The 12,500-nt window shown below is 36.5% G+C and overlaps 1 protein-coding gene across 2 annotated transcripts in view; it reads left to right on the forward strand.

Moving 5' to 3' along the window:
• Nucleotides 1-12,500, forward strand: part of LOC135202209 (mucin-2-like) — a 360,342-nt gene that overhangs the window by 165,396 nt on the left and 182,446 nt on the right. The window lies entirely within an intron of this gene.

A 12,500-nucleotide genomic window follows, 5' to 3' on the forward strand; every position in this document is an offset into this window, starting at 1 on the left:
TTTTTTTACCACAAAATCTTAGCCTTAAGACCCAAGGAAAGAAGGGTAGTGAGCGTAACTCATATTAACCTCGCTTTTACGGGCTGTTCCCGGAGCAAGAGCCCGTGCTGGCATAAGGCCAGCTTAATTAACAAAAGCAATACTCTTAGAACGCCATCATTATATATAAAAAAAGGAGTCAAAAGATTCGTCATATCCTCTTGACTGTGATGTCATCAACCTTATTATGCAAAAATAAATAACTCCGTTTATTGTAGACGTTTGTCCTCCTTTGTCTGAAAAGACGGGTCCATGGTTTGCGTTTGTGTAGATGATAGTACACACACACACACACACACACACACACATACTATTGCGCGCGCGCCACCCAGAATTTTGTTTCCCCTGATATTTTCAAACCGCGTATTGATTAGAATTCTGGGCTTTCCTAATATAAAACTTTTTTAATGAGCTGCTGTACATGACTCGGATTTCTTGGATACGCTGCCCTCTCTCTCTCTCTCTCTCTCTCTCTCTCTCTCTCTCTCTCTCAAATAGGAAACTTGGCAGCAGTCTTTTGAGATTGATATGAGTAGAGGGTAGCGTCGTGTTTATCAAGTCGTTTTCAATCACCGCTGATAAAAAATCTTTTCGAGTCTATGATGCCAACTCGCCTTTTTCTCGCGTATCTCCCTCCATGAGTGTGTGAAGGCGTATTGTGAATGAATACACAGTTCCTCGTTGGACGAGTGGTTTTCGCGTTCGGCTACCAATCCGATGGTCCGAAGTTCGATTCTCGGCTCTGCCACGCGGAATCAGAGGAATTTATTTCTGGTGATATAAATTAATATCTCGATATATAATGTGGTTCGGATCCCACAATAAACTGTAGGTCCCGTTGCTAGGTGACCAATTGGCTCCTAGCCACGAAAATATAAATCTAATCCTTCGGACCTGCCCTAAGGAAGGAGCTGTTAATTCAGCTTCAGTGTCTAGTTAAACTAAGTATCTATTTATATATATATATAATATTATATATATATAATATACTAATATATATATAAATATATATATTATATGAAATGGTACCCCCTTTTATTTTTCATTAGTTTCATTGCGCTGCTACGTAAAAAAAAAGAAAAATATATATATATATATTATATATATATATATGTATATATATATATATATATAATATATATATATATATATATATATATATATATATATATATATACACAATTTAGAGGACCAGCACTATCAAATTCATATTTCCGTGACACTGAAGATCATGTAGTAGGAATATGTTTATCGTTCAGTCTAAAAGGTTGGGCTTAAAGGTCGTTCTTGTACATCTGTAGATTATACCTTCCTCTGTATTTTAAAAGGATGCCTGTAGCCTACTAAGCGACTTTTGACGAATATACCTTTTAGTCTTTGGGAAGTGAGAATATTCTATCAAGAAATGTGCCTACTTTCCTTTTTATTGGCCTCAGGAATTTTGGCAGGAATTTCTGGTTGAAGTTGTTCCATGGAAGTATTTTTCGAGATGTGACGAGGGATTCGGTAGCTGATGTGCCCTCATCATTTCTAGTCTTTCTTTAGACGTCCCAACCACGAGTACTTGCGTCAGTTATTTCGCATCTTCAGTCTTTATCTCACTGAGATGTCTTAAGAATATTGGTCCGTTGCTTTCACTTCTATCCTCTGTAGCTGCTCTCTCTGGCCAATCAGTGTTTCTTCGGTGTTTTCAGAGGAATTTCTTTGTTCGTTTTATAGGTATTCTACCATTGAGACGTTGAAAAAAATACCTTTTTCTTGAGGTGGAGGTTCCTACTCGGTGTTAACAGAGGAATTTAATCTGCCAGGGATCTTGTTGAGGAATTCCGTCACTGACGTAGTAATGGTGGCATTCCCGCTCACACAAAGTCCAGAGGAATCCTTTCGGGCGGCGAGTTTATCACTACAGTCATAGTTGTCATTTGTCTGCTGTTCCCTGGGTATGTCAGTGTCTGGGGATGTCAGTGTCTAAATCGTGACCCGTACTGAAGTGTTTAGAATTCTCATAGAAGTTTTTGAAGCTACACCGATTTCATGGAATTACCTTTGTTGTTATGTTTTAATCCGTTTATTAATTTATCATCGTGACCAAAAATGTACATTTTTTGTTTGTTTTGCATTTTTTTTTCTTTTTTTTTTTTAGGTCGTGTTTCTGATTTCTCATTATCTCATCAAGAAAGAGTAGGAACAGTTTCGATAAAGTGGAAAGAGGTCGATATACCACTAATCACTACTGATGACCTTTTTGTATACCAAGTGAAATCTTACAATTTATGAGGTCTGTACCACTTGAAGTAACGAAAGCAAACACTAAAGACGAAAACGGGCAGATTTGAAAAAGAATGGACTACATAGTATTCCAAAATTCATAACCAGACTTCATGTGGCACTTGGAGACGTCAGGGTTGTGATGTCTAACTGGAAAATAGATCCTGGTCTCAGCAAACATGAAATAATTTGGAAATGCGATGAAAATGGATGATGAACAGCAACGGGTCAGAGAGGCAATACCAAGATGTGAAATAGCCCGTGGGACCTATTGGTAGTTGGGGTAGAGCGCCCAAAACAAGGGAAAAGGTGACGGGAAAAGTTAGTAATAAAAGTAAATAAATGATGAGGATTAAAAAGTATTCTCGATTTATAAAGCTAAATGCAATAGTGTGAATTTAATTCTCTCTCTCTCTCTCTCTCTCTCTCTCTCTCTCTCTCTCTCTCTCTCTCTCTCTCTCTCTCTGTTACTTGTTTATTGAATTTTCCAAGAAAGCCTGAACATTTTAGATACTGCTTCAGCTCGTACATCTAATGAGAAACAATATCGTTGTGTGTCTCGGTGATATGGAGACGTATTGGATTCCAAGAACACCCGTTCAGTATGTTAGTTAAAAACAAGTGATGTGTGTGTGTGTGTGTAAACGGCTCTCTTAAGTGGTCGACATCGAAATGGATTCTAGGAAAGACTGAGATCATTATAAAGTTTAATTTCTGGTGACACGACGTCATTCTTCTCTTGTTTATTGGTTTTTGTTTATGGTTGTTTGATACTGATAAAGACTTCTGCGTTGTACTAGCAAACGACGGAGCCTTTCCCTTTAAATGCTTGAGTGCCTGAGCTTTCGTTGTTCTCCATTTCAAGGATTCTCGTTTAGTTAGTTGAATGATGCGTCTGGCAGTGACTGTTCTATGGGTTTTCTCTGTAGCCAACCCCTGTCAGGGTAACGGCATATTATTGTTTATATATATATATATATATATATATATATATATATATATATATGTATGTATGTATGTATATATATTTATGTATGTATATATATTATATATATATGTATATTTATATATATATATATATATATATGTATATTTATATATATATATTATATATATATTGTATAATATTTACACACGCACGTGTGTGCGTGAGAGAGAGAGAGAGAGAGAGAGAGAGAGAGAGAGAGAGAGAGAGAGAGAGAGAGAGAGAGAGAGAGAATAAATTTATGGTCTCTCTAAGCAAAACTAAAAATCGTGTAGATATCATTACATACGTTTGTTTACATGACATTTATCTCTCTCTCTCTCTCTCTCTCTCTCTCTCTCTCTCTCTCTCTCTCTCTCTCTCTCTCTCTCTCTCTCTCTGTGTTCAGCGTGATCTCCAATTCTTAATTTTCCATTGAATAATGTAACATATTGCTGTGTTTTATTGCCTGTCTCCGCCGTGACGTTCCTTAATTTGTATGAATTCAAAATAGATTAGGAATGGAATTTCATTACTGCTTAGTCTGAGTTTGTGTGGACTCGCTTTGTTCAGGTTATCAAAAATTGTAGTGCGACTAACGAATCAGGGACGCTTCAGCGGTATGATATATTTCTGATTGATATTAAGTTCACGTCTCGTATTAGGTATATCATGATATGTTCACGGTAGTTGGTCTAGACTTATTTTCGTTCCAGGACTGTACTACAAGAAAGCGCAGGAGCGGAGATAACGGGACTCATTTGTGAGTCGTCTTCGCATTTCCAGTCATTCTGTAATGAATCTATGTCAATCGTGATTGTGCGTGATTGCCGTTAGTAACAGTACTATGTTAAGCAGTTGCGTAAGAGCTTTAGGAATGGCTTTGGTTTAGACATTCGTTGCTGTTCTGCTCTTTCAACGAATGACCATAATGCCTTATTTATTGTATATGTTCTGATTACCGTGAAGATGCAATATATTATAATTCTTCTTTCCAGTTGGTTCCCCTTATCATATGGGGTTATTTCCAATGATTGATGTATTTCTTCATATCAAACGATTTGAAATGTTTTCTTTTTCACGTACCAACAATTATTATTACAACCAGGCAGCCATTTTATATTATTATTACCTTGATGCCATGCTGCTATGAATCATTTTATTACTTTTATTATCGGTCGTTTACTGTTATATCAAGTAAAATTAAGTTTTACTTGATATAATTCGTTTAAAGCTTTCTTTTTATATTTCAAGGTAATGATAAAATTGATTGACGTCACACTGCCATTAGTTCAGCGGCTTCACATTACTGGCAAATGCGAGTTCCTCGCTGGACGAGTGGTTTTCGCTCTCGGCTACCAATCCGGTGGTTCGAAGTTCGATTCTCGGCTCGGCCAACGCGGAATCAGAGGAATTTATTTCTGGCGATAGAAATTCATTTCTCTATATAACGTGGTTCGGATCCCACAAGAAGCTGTAGGTCCCGTGGCTAGGTAACTCATATGTTCCTAGCCAAGTAGAAACGTCTCATCCTTCCGGCCAGCATTAGGAGAGCTGTTCATCAGCTTAGTGGTCTGGTTAAACTAAGATATACTTAAATTACTTATCTGGGAAATGCGAGCGAGTGACATCGTCACCTAAGATGGTTTAACCACAGTGCTTGTCCAACGGTTCTTGCCTGAGATCTCATCAGATCTCACGAGAACGTCATCGCTCTGGGACGTTTCTCTCTTCCCATCATTCCTCATTGATGATCCATCTAATTCTTTCTATTCTTTGGTGACATTTTTTTTTTTTTTTTTTTTTTTTTTTTTTTAAGATTTATGTAGTCACGTAAGAATTCTTGAAAGCAGAACGAGTCACTCGGAGAATGAGAACATCCGATGTCTTCACCTCTCTGGAACAAATTGGATTTTGCCAATTTAGTTGGACTTTAAGTTTCTGTGGTGTTTACCGCTGACAAAGTTAGGGACCGCGGGAAGGCGGTACAGATTGTGGCAATTTTGCCGGTTGCGTTCGCATATACGACCTCTTTCCAAAAACCGAAGCGTTTTGAAGTTTTATTCCCTTAGAATTGCTCTCTCTCTCTCTCTCTCTCTCTCTCTCTCTCTCTCTCTCTCTCTCTCTCTCTCTCTCTCTCCATGACAATCTGAAATACTGTATGGAGTAAGGGCGATTAAAGCTACAGGATCTAAAATATCCAACTGTCCTTGTAGCACATCCTTTGAACTCTGAACACCACATTGCAGGATAGATTTTAGCCTTAGAACCAAATGTTCTTCTTCTTCTTCTTTCTCTACAAGCTTGTCCCTATTTGGGGTCGCTGTAATGGTTCTTCAACACACTCTTCCATCTCCCTCGGTCTAGTGCATCCTCCTCCTCGCTCAATCCCAACTCCCTCATATTTCTCTTCACACAGTCAATCCATCGCAATTAGAACCAAATGTTAAGACGTGAAAAATAGTTTGGCATCCCGCGCTTCCTTGGTTAGGTTAATCTTGTAAAATCAATCTGCCATTTTACCAACATTTGACTTCCTCAGCTTCATATGGAAGAACAGCCAAACGATCTTAATCACATCGTTATGATTGCACCGCAGCTCATCGCATTGTTAACCTGCGCCATCAGTGTATTTAGAAAGAGTCAAGATCACTCGCCGAAACTGGTGAAGGCTTGACCCCCTTCCTGTTCAGTTTTGGAGGTCCGAGTGTCAGTCACACCAGAAGCTTGAGAGATGTCGTGACTTGACTGAAATTGATCCTGGTTTTGATCTCCCAGAACCGTACTTGACAACTTGTTGTAACTTATGCATAACCTTGAGGCTTCCGTTCTCTCTCTTCTCTCTCTCTCTCTCTCTCTCTGGCCTCGTGGAGCAAGTAGTAATATTGGAGTTGCTACAGAGTAGACCGATGTCCGATACCGAGATGAGGAAAGAACGCTGTGGCACTTTTCTTTTAAAAGAGGGGGTAGGGGGCCCTAGGTACTATTGGGATATAGAATTTAGGCCAAAGGCCAAGCGCTGGGACATATGAGGTCATTCAACACTGAAAGGGAAATTGAGACTAGAAAGATGTGAAAGGTGTAACAGGAGGAAAACCTCAAAGCAGTTGCACGATGAAGCAAGATGGAAGAAAGAGAATATGAATGGAAGCACAGTAATGGGAGTGAAAGGGGCTGTAGCTAGTGGCCGAAGGGATATCTGCAAAGAACCTTAATTAATGCCTACAGTTCACCGCGTGTAGTGCACTGACAGCAGTACCCTCCCCAGGGGCGTAATTGAATGATAAGAGGATCTTAACTAGGTAATTCTCTCACCTCCCGTGAGATAAAATGCCATTCATTAGACGCTCATCAGACACTGAGTGACTCTCTCATTCTTTCAGAGGTCTCATTCCCAGACACGCAAACCAGCAGATTCTCTGTAGCATATTCTGATACGCTCTTTAGATACCATTTTGGGTGTTTGATAAATGGTCTTGAGATTTCTGCCAGACTTGAGTGGTTCTCCTTACCCTAGAAAACCATTCTACCCTGTTCTTGTGAAGGGTGAGCAGGTAACAATAGCAGAAAGGTGTGTTTTCATTATTCGTCCTATCAAGACGACCTTTTTATCAACCATGCTCTTACTAGGTAAAATGATGTTTTAGGCATAAGTTTGTAATACTAAGAAAAGTTAAGTACAAAATTTAGACATTTTTGGGTTAAATAAGTAGTTCAGTCTTTTTATTCTGAGCACTTAATTTGCACTATAATTAGGAGTTCAACTGAGAGATGGTCTGCTGCAATAAAACTTTATTAAAAAGCAAGAGAAGGCCGGTAATTGGATTGGGAGGTAAAAGTTGAATGATTTTTAATTAAGTACATGAATCATAGTTATTTTTAGAAACCCGCCCAGAACCTCGTCATGAATGTTACAGGCTAATATTCGTAGACGCTAATGAGATTCAAAACCATCCCGTTGATAGTACTATCAGTGACAGTTACTATACGTATATAGTACTATACTCTGGCTACGAAAGGTTGAGACTTTCCTACGATTAGCGGCGTTGACACGTTTCTAATCTTTGCCAAAAGGAGATATTTAATTAATCCTAATCCAAAAAGGTACATTTTCAGGATTAACCTCGAGGTTAAGGTTAATCCTGAGAGTGGACATATACGAGCGTACTGTCCAGCCATTTGCTCTTATTCACAAGTGACTTCGTTTTAAAGCAATATATGCCATGTTTGAACGAGTTTAAGAAAATATGGCAGAAGTGCTAATCACCCTCGAGCCTCAAGCTTTCGTAGCCAGAGTATATTAACGTTCATATGCTGCATTCTTCAGTGATAAAGGTATATACAGTGTAAATGCAGTATATATATGCTCACCTTTACAGTGAAAGTCTTAATCTAGTCAGCGTCCCAGAGGCGTCATTAAGGAGCATCATACCGGCAGAAGATTACGAAACTTGTGCAAGCTGCTCCATATTGATGTCACTTGCACTTTGCAGGTGGAACAGTTGCTTGTAATCTCTCCCTTCTTAACGTTAGAGAGAGAGAGAGAGTTCATCCTAGATAGCTCTGGCAATTGTAAACATTATGCAACTCTTCAGATTTTGTAGATTTAATTTATTTTTTAACCATTAGGATTTTTCTCGTTCTTTCATATTGCGAAAGCTGGAAAAAGTACAAAATATGACAGGGATCCTTGGTTTTTGTTTGAGATTAAGCTGGCCTTACGCCAGCACGGACTCTTGCTCGTAGAGCAGCCCGTAGGGAGATCCCCTACGTTGTTCTCTCTGGAGGGTACTACAGTAAAGCAAGTGGCTCATTGGAACTTTCGTAGTCCCAGATGTCAGAATCGGTTGACGAATAGTATGAGCAATAACAGTGTGTATATGTTCATATTTGATGATAATAGTCATTCTTATTGTAGCTGATATGATATGAGCAATCACTGGAGCACAAGAACACAAGTATGCGTGCGTCTGAAGACCGCAAACTTCCGAAAAGGATATACACTTAAATCGCCCTCCGCAAAAAAAAAAAAAAAAAATAAAAATAAATGAATAGATAAATAAATAAATTAATAAATAAGTAAATAAAAAATCTGCTCGCCTTTTTTTTTTTTTTTTTTTTGTTTATTTTTTTTTTGTTTTAGTGCCGTCAATCCAGGCATTACTTAAGGTTCTTTGCAGCCTCCATTTGGCCCTTAGCTGCAACTCTTTTCATTCCTTTTACTGTACCTCCTTTCATATTCTCTTTCTTCCATCTTACTCTCCACCCTCTCCTAATAGTTTACTGTCAGTTTCCGTTTCAGCGCTGAATGGCCTTAGTCGCCTCAATGCTTGGCCTGTATGCCGAAAAGTCTGTATAAATTAAGTCAAATCCGATATCTGCCGAATTCTTGTGACTTGCAGCCGGTCAGTCAGGAAAGCTACATTGGGTCAGTCAGTCGCAAATAGTCAGGAGTCATCAAAGGTAACCAACCCCAAGATATGCGATGTGTCAAGTTTATAATTGAGATGTAAAACCTTAATACAACTATATATATATATATATAATATATATATATATATCTATATATATATATATATACATACATACATACATATACATACACACACACACATATATATATATATAAATAATAATATATATAATGTTATAATGTTTGTATGTGCGTGCATGTATATATATATATATCTATATATATGTATATATATATATATATATATATATATATATAGATATATATGATTTATATATATATTATTGTGTGTGTGTGTGTGTGTATGTATATGTATATATATCTAGAATCTACTGGTTATTTTTACCAGTTGCATACGAAATTGTAATAGCCACAATGCCCTTATATCATCTGAAATTCTTTGCTCTTTTTTGGATACGCTTGTCATTACAAAGCCTTGAGCTCCATCTTCAAAGTTTTTTTTTGGAAGAAGCCATGATGTCCGGTAGCGGGAAACGAACCCGCGGCTCCACATGAAATGAACGCAGTGGGTAAAGAGGAGTGTTGACCTCGTGAACGCTGCCAGGAAAGTGATTCCACCTTTTATACCAAAGGAGAGGGAGGGATATTTTACTGAAATGACATCCTAGCCTTCTTGGTAATTGCTAATGATTTCCTCCCTCGGTGTCTTTGCCTGCGCTATTTAGCTCATGAGTGTACTACGTGTGAGACCGCTTTTGTTTTTAATGTTGTTTAGGATTTTGTTTTTATGCTCTCGTAGAATTTCCTTGTTATTCATTTTTTATAATCGATGGGCTTATATAAGTATAATATATATATATATATATATATATATATATATATATATATATATATGTATGTATATATATATATATATATATATATATATATATATATATATATATATATATATGATATATATATATGTGATATATATATATAGTATATATGTGTATATATATGTGTATATATATTATATATATATATATATATATATTATATATGTATATATAAATATATAAAGAATATATAAATAATATACATACATACATATATATATATATATATATATATATATATATATTTATATACATATGTAATATACATACATAAAAATGTATATATGTATATATTTACCTATATATATATATATAATATATATATATATATATATTATATATATATATATATTTATATTTATTATATACATAGAGATGTATATCGATAGATAGTTAGTGTTTTCTCTGAAATATCTTTGGACATAGAAACGAAGTGCTAAGCAGCTGTGCTTAGCGTTCGGATGTGGGAGGCGGCGAGATTCGAGAATTCCTCAGTCGAAATCGCGAGGAGAGAGAGAGAGAGAGAGAGAGAGAGAGAGAGAGAGAGAGAGAGAGAGAGAGAGAGAGAGAGGTCCATATCGATACACTTTCTTGGCCTTTTAAATATTCATTCTCTCGGAGGAACGAAACGCCCTCGTTAGAACGTTCATGTACGTTTCTTGTTTCTTGACTCTGTAGTTTTTCCGTTTTGTTTTGAAGGCAGCAGAGTGAATATTATTATTTCAGGACATTATTTTGCTGTGATGTGACATTTGCTGCGTAGAATATCACGCCAGCCTTTGGTGCGGCTCCTTTTTATTTTTTAATCTCGACGGAATTGGAATCATAATGGATTTTTTTTTTATTTCTCTGTTATTTTAATGTTTTGCTTTCCGTGTTTTGCTTCCGTATGGGAGCGGCCAAGCGGCGCTCGCGGTATAATTGTTGGACGAGCCATTTTCATCTGGGACTTTTTAGTGTCCTACGGACTTTTCCATTTTTTTTTTCAAAGTCAAGGGATAATATCCATTTTTCGTTTTTCGTCTTTGAAGTCAGTGTTTAATAAGATACGCTGGGATACTTCCTCTGAAGCTTTTACTTTATATATAAAATCTTTTAGTTTCTGGAGAGAGAGAGAGAGAGAGAGAGAGAGAGAGAGAGAGAGAGAGAGAGAGAGAGAGAGAGAGAGATTGTTTTGTGTTAGCACGGGCGAATCGTTCTCAAGAATGAACTCTACAGGCATTATTAGCTTACCTTGATAACCCCCTAGGGATTACACTCAGGGATTTGTTGGGGGGTCGTTTCTGTCTCTTTCTCTCTAGATAAAATTTGCAGTCTCTCTCTCTCTCTCTCTCTCTCTCTCTCTCTCTCTCTCTCTCTCTCTCTCTCACACACACACACATTAACTTTGCTGATTATATGTCTCTCAATAAGGAAGTATCCTGCTTCATTGGCCTGTATTGAAGTGAAAGCATATAGAGTATATATAATAATAATTCGCTTTGAAAATTTTCCAATAGTGACTGAATATATATATATATATATATATATATATATATGATATATATATAATATATATATCATATATATATATATATTTTTTATGCGTGTATGTCTATGTCCGTGTGTGTTTCCAAATACTGAACATTGAACATTGGAAGGGTAACACCATGTTCCTTTCTCTTCTTAGAACTGTAAGAGAGAGAGAGAGAGAGAGAGAGATATGAGCCAATTTACCAACCCTGAGTCAGTTCAGTGATGAGTCAACAAGGTACCCTCACCCCTAATGGTGATGACTACCTCACTTGATCAATAAGCTACTGGCTCTCTCTCTCTCTCTCTCTCTCTCTCTCTCTCTCTCAGCATATGATGAGCACATCAAGAGTATTACCCGGTCTACTGCTGACTCTCAAACTTGTGGTAAAATTTCTGCTTAGAATGAACTCGATTCCCTATGTTCGAGTTGACGTGGAAGAAAATGAGTTCTATTTGTAGATTTCACTAAAAACTTATTTTTTGTACTTTGAAGGGACAGTGATATAAAGGAAGGTCCATTGAAATTACTATTTTATATCCATTATCTACATTTAGTGAATTGAATATCTGATATTTTGTTTTTTCTATTTAACTTTGAACGTACGACGTTGAAAAGATGTCACGGTATTATTCAAGGTATCGTTAATCGTTCTGGAGCGTGTTCGAAGTATTTGAATAGGGCTCCAGCATATATGTGACACGATACAGTGTGAAATCAACTGGTCACATCCACCAAATATTTGTCATTACATTCTCGCTGAACTCCATTGAAATCCCGAATTGGAAATGAAATGAAGAACTTCTTTTCTCCCTCTCCGAGCTTTCACCAGAGGTTATGTTTTGACATTCCGCTCATTTTCCGGTGTTGGGGACTGCGAGTTTTCACCGACAGACATTTTATGCTTGATTATTTTCGAGGCATTGCTGTGTGAGGCCGTTTCATGGCTTATGAAATTACAGGCGAGAATTTTTGGAAATGACCGGGAAATATTTTGGAAGAACTTTTCGGGGAATTTTGCTTCTGCTGTTGACTACAAGGTTTTGGTAGGTAACTGTGTGTTTGCTGTGGGATCTCTGTTTGGTTCTCTGTATGCATGACTGTATGATATATATATATATATATATATATATATATATATATATATAGAGATATATTATGTATATATATTATATACTATATATATATTATATAGATATATATATATTTATAATATATATGTAGTAAATTTTTTATTTATTTTACTGCACTGTTTTAGTAGGTATTAGTGGGGTATGCTGTGGGGTCTTTATGCGATTGTGTGTGTGTATTATATATTATATATATATATAGAATATATTATAGATATACTATCTATAGATAGATATATCTATATATATATATATATTATATATATATATATTA

This window comes from Macrobrachium nipponense, chromosome 23 (genome assembly GCF_015104395.2).
Source record: "Macrobrachium nipponense isolate FS-2020 chromosome 23, ASM1510439v2, whole genome shotgun sequence".
Taxonomy (NCBI): Eukaryota; Metazoa; Arthropoda; class Malacostraca; order Decapoda; family Palaemonidae; genus Macrobrachium; species Macrobrachium nipponense.